Raw genomic sequence first — 13,936 nt, 5'->3', positions numbered from 1 at the left:
CCAGTCTGGTGGAAATGTTTCCAGTGGGTTCACTTGAGCCTGGGCTGGGCTTCGAAGATCCATTTGCCAGGTATTTGCAATTCATCATCCCCCGTGTCATCACCTCACAAGTGCTGAGGGTGCTGGGCAGCCTCACAAATATGAGCGAGGATGGTGCTGGGGTGGGGCTGGGACCTTCCAGAGGGATGTGACGGTGCCCTGGGGCTGGTGGCACCACCGTTGGGCAGCTCTTGGGCAAAGTGGGGCATTTGGATGTGCTCCCCATGCAGGGGCTGGGCTGCCCAGAGACTCGCCAGACCCCCCTTGCCACCCTCCTCCTGCCCGCGAGGTGCCGACGCCAGCGCGCTCGCAGCCGCCCTCGGATGGCGTTTGTGAGAAGCCAATTCCCACTCCTCACAGACGTGCTGAGAAAGCCATCAGAGAAAGCAAAACACTGCATGCAAAACAAAATACAGTCTAAGGGGCTTAATTATACCAGGGCTGAAAAGACTTCTGCTCATTAGCGTGCCAGGCAGCGGCCTTATTTGGCTGTGTTCTGAGCTGAAATCTCAGCTCTGCCCGCGCACGCAGCCGCGCACTCTCGGTCCCCGGTGGGCAATGGGCGGGGGTGAGAGCTGAATCCCACCACAGCACCCCACCCGTGGCTCCTGCATCAACCCTGACCCCTCATGGGGCCGAATTCTGCCCCTCCACTGCCGGGAAGGGGATTGCATCTGTGACACTTTGAGCTCTGAGCTGTTTTTCCTGCACTGGAGGGGCAGCGGGCAGAGCTGCCGGGAGGGATGTGGCACTGCTGGCGAAAATATAAGCAAAGAAATGACAGATGAATGAAGCAAAATCCACGTGGCATTAAAGATGAGACAAGCTCACTTGCATAGGATTAAAGTCTAGACATACCTCACATGTTATTAGTTCCCAGCTAAATTTAAATCTGTGATAAATAGAATCCCTGACAAAAAAACATCCGTAATCTTAATAGCCAGAGTCACAGAAGAGCTTTGGGAGAAAAACAATGAATAAGCTGAAAAATTCTGGGCTAAGATGAGCTTTAAATCACTTCTGGGTCCCATTTACCTCTAGGTTTCAGAGATGAACAGTTGTGCCTCAAGGTGAGTCTGATATTGAGAGGTGCCCTTCTGAAAAAAAGGCTCAAATTGAGATTTTTCACATGAGCTGAGGTCAATAACCTGCACATGGCTGTACAGGCACTGCCACACAGCCCCTCTGCAGCCACTGGGCTCGCATCCCATTAGTGACCCTCAGCCCAAAGGCAGGGCTGTCCTTTTGGATCCCTCGCATCAGCCACCCCGTAGTGCCCTGGTGGCCATGCTGGGGCTGTGGGTGCTGACCAGGCGAGGGGCTGTGGCACCTCAGGAGAGACTTGGGTGACTCTGTGAAGGGGACCTGGTGTCACAGGGGGAGAAATGGCAGTGGCTTCTCTCAGCAGCTGCTGCCTGCAGGAGACTGGAAGTGACTGAGCCAAAGTGCCATCAAGGGTTTTCCAAAAAACTAAAGTCCTCCCACCCTCCTGAGGATGGTGAAATGTGCCTGGCCATGGCCTCAGCAGGAGCTGCCAGGCAGGATCAGGACACACGGCTGTGACAGGCAGACCAGGTTGGCCCAGGGAGAGCTGCAGCCCTCTGGTGAGAACACGGTGCTCTCTTCTCACATTAAAAAAAAAAAAAAATTTATAAGAAAGGAGCAGCTGCTGGACTTGCTGACTTCAGGCACGAGCAAGCCAGTGCAAACCAACGCAAAGAGCTACCCCCAGAGCTATGATATCCACTGACTCCTGTCCCTGCCACCCTGCTGCCTGGGGATGAGGGCTCCAAAGTGCAACTGCTGCCCTGGGGAAGATGCCAGACCCGTCCAGAGGTGCAGATGGAACCACCCTGCCCTGGTGCTAAATGCAGCAGGACCCACTGTGCGTCTCTGGTTGGCACCAGTGAGGGGTGGAAAGATGCAGTTCTGGACCTGAGCCTGAAAAGGCAGCTCAGGGATGGGCTGGAACCCTGAACCCCTCTCTGTGGGGTTTGTTCCCTGGTGAGGGCTCTGGGCACGGGGGAATCAAGCCCAGGTGGTGATCCAGGAGGTTGGGTTTGCTCCTGAGGCTTCTGCTGCCCTCCTGCCCTGGCTGTGCCCTCCACTGTCACCACTGTCCCTGGGCTGTCCCCTGCTCACCCAGTCAGGACTGGGCTGGTGCTCCTCAGCACCAAGTGACCTGCCATGCTGACAGTGAGCAAGCAGCAAAAATCTCCAAGTCAGCTAAAACCCCCACCTGGCAGCCATAAATTACAGTGTGGGAGATGTTCACCCTTGAACCAGATGCTTTTGAAAGCATCAAACAGCACCAGGAAATTTAGGACCAAACAAGCCCTGTCCTCAGGGGGTGGTCCTGGGGCTCAGCAGGGCTGGGGAGCATGTCGCGACCCCATGAGCACACCTTGCTGCAGTGCTGTGTTTGCAAGGTGGTCCCAGCTCCACACAGGAGCCCAACTCCAGCAGCACAAGGCACCCACACAGGCTGTGGTGTGGGTGAAGGTTTGGGTGTGGGTCAGTGAGGGGCTCAGCCCTGTCTCTGGCCTGATGGCTGCATACAAAGCTCAGAGTCAGTGCTCTGGTCTTCTCTAAACTGCTCCAGCCAAATCAAATTTTATTGAACTTGACTGCATTTTAGAGATAAAGACTCCAGGTTTACAAATAAATATTTAACAACCTTTCCTGCTGCTAAAAGAGTTGCTTATCCAGACCCCGGGCTCTGCACTGTCATGTAGCTACCTGGCTGCAAAGCAGCAAAACAAAGGGAGAAGCTTTAATTTGCCAAACACATTTATGCCCATTTCCACCTCTCACCATCATTCCCCATGTCCAGTGCCCACTGATGGGCCCTTTTGCTTTGTCTCTCCTTCCTCCCCAACCCACCTGTTCTCTCCTCCACTTTCCCCACCCAGTGCCAGGGCTGGCTGGTGGGCAGTGGGTGGGTGGTCTAGTGGGAGGTGTCCCTGCCCATGGCACAAGGGTTGGATCTATATGATCTTCAAGGTCTCTTCCAACCCAAACCATTCTATGATTCTGTCCTGGCAGCAAGGCCTCCAGAAGGGTATGAGACAACACAGGAGGGTATGAGAAGCTGGGGAAGCTGAGAAGGACCCCTCCAGTGTGGCAGGGACAGACATGCAAAGGGTTCCTCTGTGAGGAGGCAGTGAGGAGCACAGCCCCACACTGGTCACCGTCTCCCACTCTCCCACGTGCAGTCACAACTCTCCAGCCAGGAGCTTCTGCTCAGCCTTCTGCAGTATCTGCTTTCAGTTGCTGTGAGGCAGGAGCCTGGAATAGGTGTGCTGCAACCTGATCTGCTCTGGCAGTTGCTCTGAGGTTGTAAAAGAGCATGAAGAAGTATTTAAGAGGCAATTCACCTTCCGGCACTGACACCACCTGGCTGGCACCAGATACCTGCAGCAGCTGGCCTGGGGAGGGTCCTGCAAAGGACCCTTTCCTTGTGGCAATGGGCTATTCCACCCAAAACGTGGTGTCCTGCACAGAGGTGTCACAGGGGATTAAGCCAGGGAAGCCAAAGGGCAAGAAGAGAGGAAGAGATTGAGGTGCTGGAGCAGATCCAGAGAAGAGCAAGGAAGCTGTGAAGGGATCCAGCACAAGTCCTGTGAGGAAGGGCTGAGGGAGCTGGGGGTGTTCAGTCTGAAGAGGAGGAGGCTCAGGGGAGACCTCATCACTCTCTACAACTCCCTGAAAGGAGGGTGGAGCCAAGGGGGGGGTCGGTCTCTTCTCCCAAGGAGCTACCAGTAAGACAAGAGGGCCTGGCTTAAGCTCTGAGAGGGGAGGTTCAGGTTGGATATTAGGAAGAAATTCTTTACAGAGAGGATGATCAGGCATTGGAATGGGCTGCCCAGGGAGGTGGTGGATTCCTGGAGGAATTAAGAGACCTGGAGGTTTTTAAGAAGAGACTGATGTGGCACCCAGTGCCATGGTCTGGGAACCACGGGTAAAGTGGATCAAGGGTTGGACTTGATGATCTCAGAGGTGGTGTCCAACCTGGATGATTCTGTGATTCTGTGAGAGCAAAAAGGGAAGGGGATATACTGGAGAGAACAGCTTTAAAGTGGGCTGAGGGGCTGAGATGCTGGAAGGGGGAGTCTTTGGCCCATCTGTCCCCTGGTTTAGCTCCGGGCTGAGGATCTGCTTGACTTCATGCAGAGACAGATAGGAACAGTGGAGGGAAAATCAGCAATGGCCCAGAGCCAACCTGGAGAGTGGTTTGCAGGCTTGGCAGGCAGGTTATCAGAGTAGGCCAATGGGAAGGAGGTCCTGGTTGTCCCTGCAGGATGCTGAAGCTCAGAGCAATTTTAGCTGAGGCTGTTTCTTGCAATCACATCTGTGCAAGACCTTCCTCACACCTTTGTTCCTTCATTTGTAATGTCTTTTCTCTCCCTGTGCCTGCACATACTTCAGTGCCCTATCAGCAAAGAAAACATCCTGCCAAGTGATCAATAAGTAGTTGCAAAGGCAGCTGTGGATGCTGGGGGTGAAAAGCTCTGAGCTAGCAAGAGATAAATGAGGAGTGTAAGGGTGTAGCATACCGTGAAGCTCAGGGACTGGCCATGCTCCTCTACTCATCACCATGGGCTGGCCCACCACCATTGGTGGTTCAATGCTTCCCATGACAGGCAAGCTGGGAGGAGGGGATGTTTTCTGTTTGTGAGACAAAGAGCAGGAGAGCTGTGTTTGCTGGGGTAATATCTCCCAAAGGTTCACCTTGGGACTCCAGCACCAGGAATGTTACAGGCTGGGTCAGCAGGAGGCTGGTGTGCACTGTGCTGCTGGGATGTATGTGCACCAGCTAGTTGAATGGGGCTTCTCCTTTTTATTTTGGCAAATCTCCTGTGGATTCCCTGTAGACATGGGCTGGATCACCAGGATGCTTTAGGTGCTCGCTGGAAGGTACCCAGCTCAGCAGGCACTCAAGGGATGAGTGAGTACTGAGTAGAGGAGCATTCAGTATAGCACGAGGGTCTTTGTAGATCCCTTTTCTTCCCTTTCTGTAAATGAGAAAGGAGAATGGAAAAAACCTAAGAGTCTTCTTAGGACTATGGAAGCATTTGCACTGACGAGGTAAAAAAAAAAAAGTTCTGCCCAAAGAGCGACTTCTGGGACAGCTGCCAGGGTCACAGTGACACTGTGAAGGCATCCCCTGCACTCTGTCTCCCTGTGTCCATGGCCAGCAAGGCGCTGTGGGACATGGCAGTCCCTAGGACAGTGCCTTCAAAGGCCCTTTGGGGAAAGCTGCCAGAGCCTGGGCCACCATCCTGCTCCTGCTCATGGAGGGAGAAAACTGCCTGCTCCTCCTCCAGGGCTGGCAGCCACCCTTTCTTGTTGCATTGGAGGGGAGATAGTGGGTTTTTTTCTTGGGGATGGGATTTGATGCTATCCAGACACCTTCTGCCCTCCCCTGAACTCCCCAGGAGTGCTCTGAGAAGACCCAGCCCTTAGCAGGGTCTTACCCCAGGTAGCAGCAGTTGGTTTAGGGATGGATGGATGGATGGATGGATGGATGGATGGATGGATGGATGGATGCTGGGGGACAGCCCAGGTGGCTCAGCAGTCCTGCCCATCTGCTCTGGGCAGCTCAGAAGGCTGCTGCAGCACTGCAGACTCAGCCAGAATGCAGCTGCATGGTGCCTGGGCTGAACCCCGTGTTTGTCAGGGGCAGGACACCACCTGATCTAGCATAAAAGCGGCTGGTGCAAAGTCACCCTGCTGCCAGAGCATGTTTCCATCAGATCAGGAGCAGATGGCATTTCTGTAGGGGCTCGCCTTGATGCTTGGACCAGTGACTGGGGGGCTTCCCGCTCCCCCAGACCCAGGGAGCAGCCCCTGAAGATGGTCCTTGTGCCCTGGACAGTCCCAGCAGCAAGATGGGCAGCCCTGCCAGGCTGAGCCACTGCTCCTGGCAATCCCAAAAGCCCAAATCATACGTGGGACACCCACTAAAGGCCTGGCAGGGGCAACTGGTTGGCACCAAGACAAGTTGCTCCCTCCCCAGGGCTTCCTGCCTGGGGACATCCCATCCCCTCCAGCCATAAGCCTCTGCTGAAGGTGACCGACGGCTTTGCAGTGCTCTGGGGCACCCGGCAGCTCCAGCAGCAGAGCCATGGTCAGGAGCACAGATGGGGAGTGCCCTGGTGCCTTTCTGCCTTCCGTTGCCCAGGGCTGGTTCAGTAGGAGAGCAAACACCAAACCAGCCCAACATCCTGGCCTTACAGACATCAGCAAATCCTTAGGACATGACCCACTCCAATAGCCATGAGTCCGAGCTGCTGTCCCCACTGTGTCCTTGCCACAGCTTGAAGGCAGAAACCGCAGAGCAAAGTCCCAAGTGCTGCCTAAGTGGGGACCAGTGAGCAAGTCCCAAGCCTGTGGTGCTACAGCAACCCTGCTGCCAGGGACTGCTCGTGTTCCTTAGGTTTAATTTAAGCTTAAACCATACTTACAGCACCACTTCTGTTCCCACACCACATCCCTTAAATGCCCCTACAGCCTGTGCAGGATACCTAGAAAAGCACAAGGACTTCTCTGGAGTGCTGTGTCTTCCCCTGGAAACAGAGAGAAAACTTCAGAGGACATAAACCTGACAGCTTCTCTGCCTCCAGGAAAACCTGCTGGTTTACCTCCCTTTAGGACTGGACCTGGTATTTTTATATTGCTGCCTAAAATAAACGCCCTCAGAAGCCTTTTGGGAGAAGCCAACTGCAGCCCAGCACTGATGGCTCTGGGATAACCCATCAGCTGGACAAGCTGATGGGCACACGTCTGCCCTGCTGCCAGGACCAGCACTGGCAGAGTGGCAATGGCAGAGCTGTCCCTGCCCCTGGGGACACAGGGCCAGAGCGGGGTGGTGGGCTCAGGCAGGGGCTCTGTTTGAAGGCGCTGCAAGAGACAAAAGCCTCAGTCCTCTCCATTTCCCTCCCTTCCTGACTCCTTCCTACAAGCCAGATCTCTCTTTTTCTACCCCTCTCTGTCATTATTAAGTTTTGTTCACATAATAACAAATTGAGTGCCATGGGAATTTCCAGAAAGAATGGAGTAGAGCGAAAAAGGAGCCAAAAAAAAAAAAAAAAGCATAAGCGATGGCAAAGGAGGAGAGAAGATTCCTCTTCAGCCAGGCTTTCTCTTCACTGGTTTTAGACATACAGTCCTTTTTTTTCTTTCCCTCCTTCTTGCTTGTTTGATTTTTGCATTATTTATGGCTTATCTTCAGGGCCTGTATTTGCTGTTATTGTTTCATTCAACAATAAAATACATGAGATAAAAACAAACTGTGCTGAGCCACGGCTGTGCCCACCTGCCCTGCACTCAGGCATACCCATATGCAAAGGTGGCACAGCCAGCCAGCTGGGGACAAGGGGTCAGCCCTTTGCCAGCCCTTCCCACCCCAAATCCCCACGGTTGGGGAGATGCTGTGGGATGTGGCCTGGCCAGGATTTGGCTCCATGTGCTGCCAGCCCTATGGATATGTGTCGTTTGTAGGGATGAAGGCTGCATACAGAGCTCTGGGGGCCCTGGCACTACACCCAAACCGTGGATCCTCACCCCCCGAGCAAGAAGAAAAAAGTGGGAAACACTGAGGGAGAGGAGAAAACCAGACAGTGGAAACTCTGAGGGTTTTAAGGGCAATTTCATGAAATCCAACACACTGATTTCATGGGGTGCCCCATGCTGAGCTGGTGCTGGCTGTGGGTGCTGTCCTCCAGCATATCTCAGCTCCAGGTGCTTTGGGAACACATCCCGGGAGGTGCAGCAATCCTGCAGTGCTGTGAGCAGGGCAGGCAGTGCTGCCAAGCAGCTGGAGCAGGGGTGAAAAGCACAATGGGTTTAATGGCTGCCAGAAGGGCTGTCAGCATGCAGGCAGCCTCAGCTGCGCCCTGGGGAGCCGTGCCGTCCCCCAACCTTTTCTGTCTTCCAGCGGGTGAGCAGTGGGCATGGAGAAAAAGGAGGGACCCACTGTGGGGATGGAGCGGGCTCCCTGCTGCCCTCGACAAGAGAGCTGCTTTGAGGTGGTTTTGTTGTGTTTTGCTTGAGCCGAAAGAGATGCTTTCCACCCCTTCCTCCTTCTCCCCAGTGATGCTGATAATAATACAGAGCCTGCACTCTGGGCTGTGTGAGAGAACAAAACTAATCACGGGGAAATACAGTGCATAGAAATTAAATCGGAAATGCAAGGCCAGGGTTTCCATTTCGGTTCAGCTTCTGTATCGTTTCCCATTGAAAAGGATAAACAGGCTGAGCACAAATCAGTTTAATGGCAGCACCTAATGGCAGTGCAATTCCATGTTTCCCAGAGCAAATCGTAGCTCAAGCCCAAAGCGGCAGCAGGATCGGCTCCCTGGGACAGCCACAGCTGAGCACTGGGGACACCAGCACCCCCTCAGGACTGGCTCCCCTCAGCAGCAGTGCCAAAATAACTTAGGTCACCAAGATGCAGGAGGGGCTGGTGTCCTTCTCTGGGTTTGGGGACACTGGTGGGCCCTTGCCTGCCCGATTTAGCTTGCCGAGCTGTGCCAGGCTGCTCCTCCAGCATGGGGAAGGAGGTTTTTATGCTGCTCACCACTGTGGCCCTAATTTCGTTCCTTCGTCTGCATCATCATTTAAAGCACGGCTACAGCTGCCATTATTTTTTCTGCCTAATCCTTGTTGCTGTGCCTCGTTCCCTGGCACAATGCACAAGCCCGCTTGCCAGCACAGAAGCAAGCCACCAGGCCAATGCTTGCCTGTAATTCCCTCTCTGATCCCCCCACCTCACATTTTGGGTTATACCATGTCAGTTTTGCTCTCTGTGACTGCCCTCAGTCCAAAGAGGTGGTGGGGAAGGGCCGGGTTCAGGCAAGGGAGGGAGTGGTTTGCCCATGTGCCTGCGCAGAGGGAAGAGCCTCCAAGAGTGCTCAGACTTTACTCGCCACCCCCAGGTTGCCTCCAAGGTCTAAATGAGTTGTTTCCCATTTCACACTCGACATCTCAAATCCAAACAAAGAGCTGAAAGAATAGATCACGTCAAAATATTTCTGCTTCTCCCTCCTACGAGAATTCCCCATCAGAGACCAATCCAATTAAGGTGCTGGTTATGAAATTAACCATAATTACAAGAGCAATATTTAATGTATCACATTCTGATGAAGAAACAGAATAGAAAAGACAAAAAAAAAAAAAAAAAAGATTGTGGGTCCTACTGAGATTATCAAGAGCTATGTGGGGGTGAGAGGGGGAAAGGGCTGCAGGGGAGTGAGGGCTGTGCAGGGTGGCAGGGGCTGGGCTGCACCATGGTCGCCTGGCCCAAGGACTCACAGCAGCAAGGGCGGGGCCTGGGTGCTTATGGGCACATCCCTCAGGGAGCAGTGGTCAGCCTGGCCCCCAGAGCAGGGGATCAGCCCAGCCTGAGGGCTTCTGGCTTTGCCATTTGAGTGTGACTTGGCCGTTGTAGGACCACAGAGCTATGTCCCAGGAGGAACAGGACAGCTCTGCACATCCTCACCCTATCCCAGTTCCTTGGGGGACCCTCTGGCTTACCCATCAGACTATCCCCACCTGAGGACACTGACCCTAGCCCTGAGACAAGGGGTGTGAGAACTTGAGTTGATAAAGCCTTTGGCTTCAGACCAGGATATCTGGGTCCTCCTCTGCAGCCCAGAAGAGTCATGTCCATGTGTGGACACATGTCCACTGCAGGATGCTATGGGCACCAAAAAAAGCTTGATGGCTTGTAGAGACACAGGGAAAGAAAGAGGAAAGAAAACAAGCAGAACAGTTAACCAGAAAACATTTCTGTGCTTACCCGTGAGAATGAGCAATACCAAGCCAAGCTCCCCAGCCCCTGCAACAAGGGATGCTGACCTGCCACCTAGCCTGGTCCCATGCCAGAAGATGCTGTTTGGATGGACTATGGGGCTGTGGAGTCTATGGGATGGTGGCCAAGGTGTTGGCGAGGCCAGAGGGAGGGCTGAGCCACTGGTGGGGCTCATGGCAGGGCTCCCCTCACCATGGCCACACTGCTGCCAAGGCATCAGCACACTCCGTGCATCCTGCTGGCATCCTTCCCCCCACTGCTCCCCTTTCCAGCACATCAGCATGACCTGCTGCTCTCAGGGACAGAGGGAGCCTCATGCTCCCTGCCTGGGCTGAAGAGGAGATGAGGCCCTCCATGGCATTAGTATTTATTCAATTGCCTGGGTCAAGTTGACAATTAACACTGCTTGCTCAGACATGGCCTTTCTTGGTTCACAGTGCCTGGGGGGGGGCATGGCAGAGGCCACACTGAACTCCTGGCAGTGCTCTGGGGCTGGGGAAGCCCTGGGTGGGGGGTACATGGATGGTGGTTCTTGCCTTCCCCAAGCCAGCCCCATCCTGAGATGCTCCTGTCCCTCTTACATGCCCTGACACTGTCCCAAAGGCTGAAGATTCCAACAGCCACCAAAACTGGCTCTTAGTATGACATGTCCCCAGACAGGGTCACAGGGAGCTGGAACACACAGCAAAGCCACAGAAACCTCTCTCCATGGAGCTATTCCCATGCACAAGCACCAATGTTACTCCCCCAGGTGGAGAGAGAGGGGGGAAAATTGACTTGGAAGAAAATTGAGGCCATGGCCTTAAGTTGCTTTCTCCCTTTATTTTTCTTGTGTTGTTTGATTTGAGTAAAAGCATTGGTAGCCTTCTTCTTCTCTCTCATCCCAGCCTTCTGCACTACCTGACAAGCCCTTCTGGCTCTTTTCCCACCAAAAGCCATTTTCTGTTCACGCTAGGATAAACCCTTCTCCCTTCGTTTCTCAGGGTTTCGCAGAGCAGAGAGGAGAGCTGCTGACTCGGTGCACTGGATATGCTGGAGCTCTGGGCACACACCCTCTCTTGCTGAGCTGTGCTATGACTTGCACCCCTGCTATGCCCTCTCCACAGCTGCAAACCACTGCCAGGGTGGCTGGTGTCAAGCTGGAAGGGTGAGTATGAGGACAGTGAGCTCATGTCAGCCTGTACCATGGAAGGAGAGTCAACAGAAGCCAATGGACCTTCTAGAGGCCACCCCAGCACCACCCAAGCAAACTCCCAAGGACTGGCAGTGCTCGGGTGAGGTGACATGGACAAGTGTCTCTCCAGCAGCTTTTGTACCTGAAGCTTCTCAGAAGAGTTGGTGGAGTGGCATTTTGTTTCCCCAGGATGTTCATGGGGAGGTGCCCATTGCAAACACAACCTTGAGGGGGTGGGTTCAACCCCCAGCCCCAACACAGGTGTCACTCCAGAGCTGTCACAGCAGCCCCCACCCAACAGCTGTCCAACAACCCTGGGGACTGTCACAACCTAGGGACAACTACACACATGAGGCCAACACCTGGTGGGGTGTATCAAATCTCACTGAACCATGGTAAGTTCAGTTGTGCTTTATAATTCAGCAACTGTAATTACACTGTAATTACACACAATCGTGGCATTATTTTAAAGTGATTTATCAATGCTGAAATTAAACCCCAAGTTACAGGATTTTATACTTGTTGCATACATCAAGCAGTATAAACTTCAGCTTCATTACAGAGACTGTGTTAAGTAGGAAACTAAAGGAATAATAAGTCATTCAGTCATGCTGTTAACCTTCCAAGTGATATGAAACAGTGGTAATTAGAGGTATCACAGAGTAATTACATTATAGGTGTAGAGTAACTGCAGCACGGTATGGTATAAGAGAAGTATAACCATCCCTTTTGTAATTAATCCCTCCACAAAAAGGCTTGGAAAGCCTGACTCTTCACCAGGTGCTGTAAACCCACCTCCACTCTCTCCTCCAGCCCCTTCCTGCCCATCCTGCAGAGAGCACCTGGTGCAGGCAGGTGCCCCTGGCTGTGGCCCTGCCAACTTCTGGCAGGGCTGGGTGGGGGCTTACAGCTGAGGGAGAAGCCCCCTCCAGCTGCCTGGTGCCCTACAAAGTCCCCACCAGGGACACTGCTGCCTCCAAGGAGTGTCTGTCCCCATGCCAGCCTGGCTATGGGGAAAACCACCCCTGCGTGTCTAAAGGAAGATGTGGAGGCTGTGGCCTCCATTCCTCTTTCAGCCTTGCTCACCAGCCTCATCAGGCCAGGAGCTCCAGAAACCACCCCTTCTCTATACGGTATTAAGCCATGGAGCTGACATGCCCCAGGAAGGAGCCAGGAGAAGTGGGTGAGCAGTCATGGCCAGCCCAGACATCTCCTCCCACGAGCCCCAGCCCAGGCTGCTGGGATGGGTGGATGGCTGAGAGAGCTTCGTGCACCAGGAGAGCCCCTGGGCTCAGTGGCACCTGGGACAGGCACAGGCTGTTACTGTCCACCCTCATTTGAGAGAAGTCAGGGAGAAGGACAAGGCAATCACCTGTAACTGAGGGAGCAGACGTGGAGGAAGGAGTGAGGCTGGGAGAGCTTCCTTTGGGGTGGGGATAGTTGGGCAGTGCAGGTAGCCCTGGGAAGGTCCCTGTAGCCCTCAAGCCAGTGGACTGGCCTGGGGCATGGCCACCCCACTGCTCCACAGCCATCTTTGGCAGGTGTGAAGGTCAGGTCAGGGCTACTGCAAGTAGCAGAGCAGGGAAGAGAGGGTTAAGGCTGGCAGGAAGGCTGGGACAGGGATGTGCAAGGGGTTTCATTTCAGAGCCGAGCTGGGCTCCTGTGGGTGACACAGAGGAAGGGGAGATGGAGGGAGAAGAGAGAAGGTGCAGATCTGTGGAGAGGGGCAGTTCCTGGGTATGCCTCAACTGCTCTGCCCCACTCTCACCCTGTGGGCTGACCCAGACACCAGCACAGGCTGGGGGTGAGTGCAGGGCTGTCACTAGGTCCCCTGCAGGCCAGCGGGTAAAGTCTCTTTCTGGAAAGGGCGTTTTCTGGGGAAGGACCGTGGATGGCGACTGCTGGCGACAGGCAGAGAGAGCAGAGAGAGGGAGCAGAGCTTCACCAACCAGTACCCACCCGCGGTGAGGAGAACTGATCCCACCGGTGCCCACATTTGTGTTCCCTCCTAGTGCAAATCACTTTCACAGCACCAACACTCACATTTCTTCTTGGAGGTGCCACTTCCAGCACCTGGAGCAAACCGCGCCTCTGCCCTTCACTCAGAGCTATTGATACATCCAAGGTGCAAGGTGAAATATCCGATAACCTACACATGGTATCGGAGTGCAACAAGCAACGCGCTCTGCCTGGGAGGGCTCCCAAAAGCCCTCCTGGCCAGCAGGCTCTTGGGCATCCTAATATTTCCCTTCAAAAAGAACCCCTTCTTTATTCTGCCAGACACAAAGGGGCTGAGCCCAGGCAGGGGGGAGCCTTCAGTGCCTCTACATCCTTGCCTGAAGCCTGAGGGATCTTCCCATTCGGCAACAACTCCCCACAGCCTCAACCCATCTACCTTTAGGGCTGGGGGGCTGGTGATTGGAAGGATGAACCACCAACCCAAAAAAATTACACTCCATTGCTCTATGGGTGGGTCAGCCTGGTCACTCAGGGCTGGTGAGCTCTCCCTGCCCGTATTTAACCCTTTGTGTCTCTGCCTTTGGGATACAGGCAGAGGGTTGATTCCTCCTCTTGAATTAATTAAATCTTGCTGGGTGGGGAGCTGGGCACAGCCTGCTTGAGGGCTGATCCCTCGGCTTCCCGGCAAGCCCTGTCAGGCAGCGCTGTCCTGGACATACCCTACCTGAATATATCACCTGCTCCAGGCCGCCTAACTCATCTGCCTAGCTACTAGGGGACGAGGACGGCTTCCTCATCAGGATGCAGCTCTGTGCTCGCTTGAGCACCACCGAGCCCCAGCCCTGTGTGGTCGAGTCAGCCTGGGGTGGCCGGGACCCCCGACCGCCCCCGCCCCGGCTGCCCGTCCCGCGGGGCTGGGTAGGGGCTGCGGAGGCGACAGAAGATTGGGG

The 13,936-nt window shown here is 54.3% G+C and overlaps 1 protein-coding gene across 2 annotated transcripts in view; it reads right to left on the bottom strand.

Annotated features, from left to right (window-relative positions):
* Window positions 1-13,936, bottom strand: part of LINGO1 (leucine rich repeat and Ig domain containing 1) — a 157,011-nt gene that overhangs the window by 3,779 nt on the left and 139,296 nt on the right. The window lies entirely within an intron of this gene.

Source organism: Heliangelus exortis, chromosome 11, assembly GCF_036169615.1.
Source record: "Heliangelus exortis chromosome 11, bHelExo1.hap1, whole genome shotgun sequence".
In the NCBI taxonomy this organism is placed as follows: Eukaryota; Metazoa; Chordata; class Aves; order Apodiformes; family Trochilidae; genus Heliangelus; species Heliangelus exortis.
Note: the sequence above shows the minus strand (reverse complement) of the source record. Positions and strands in the feature narration are given on the sequence as shown.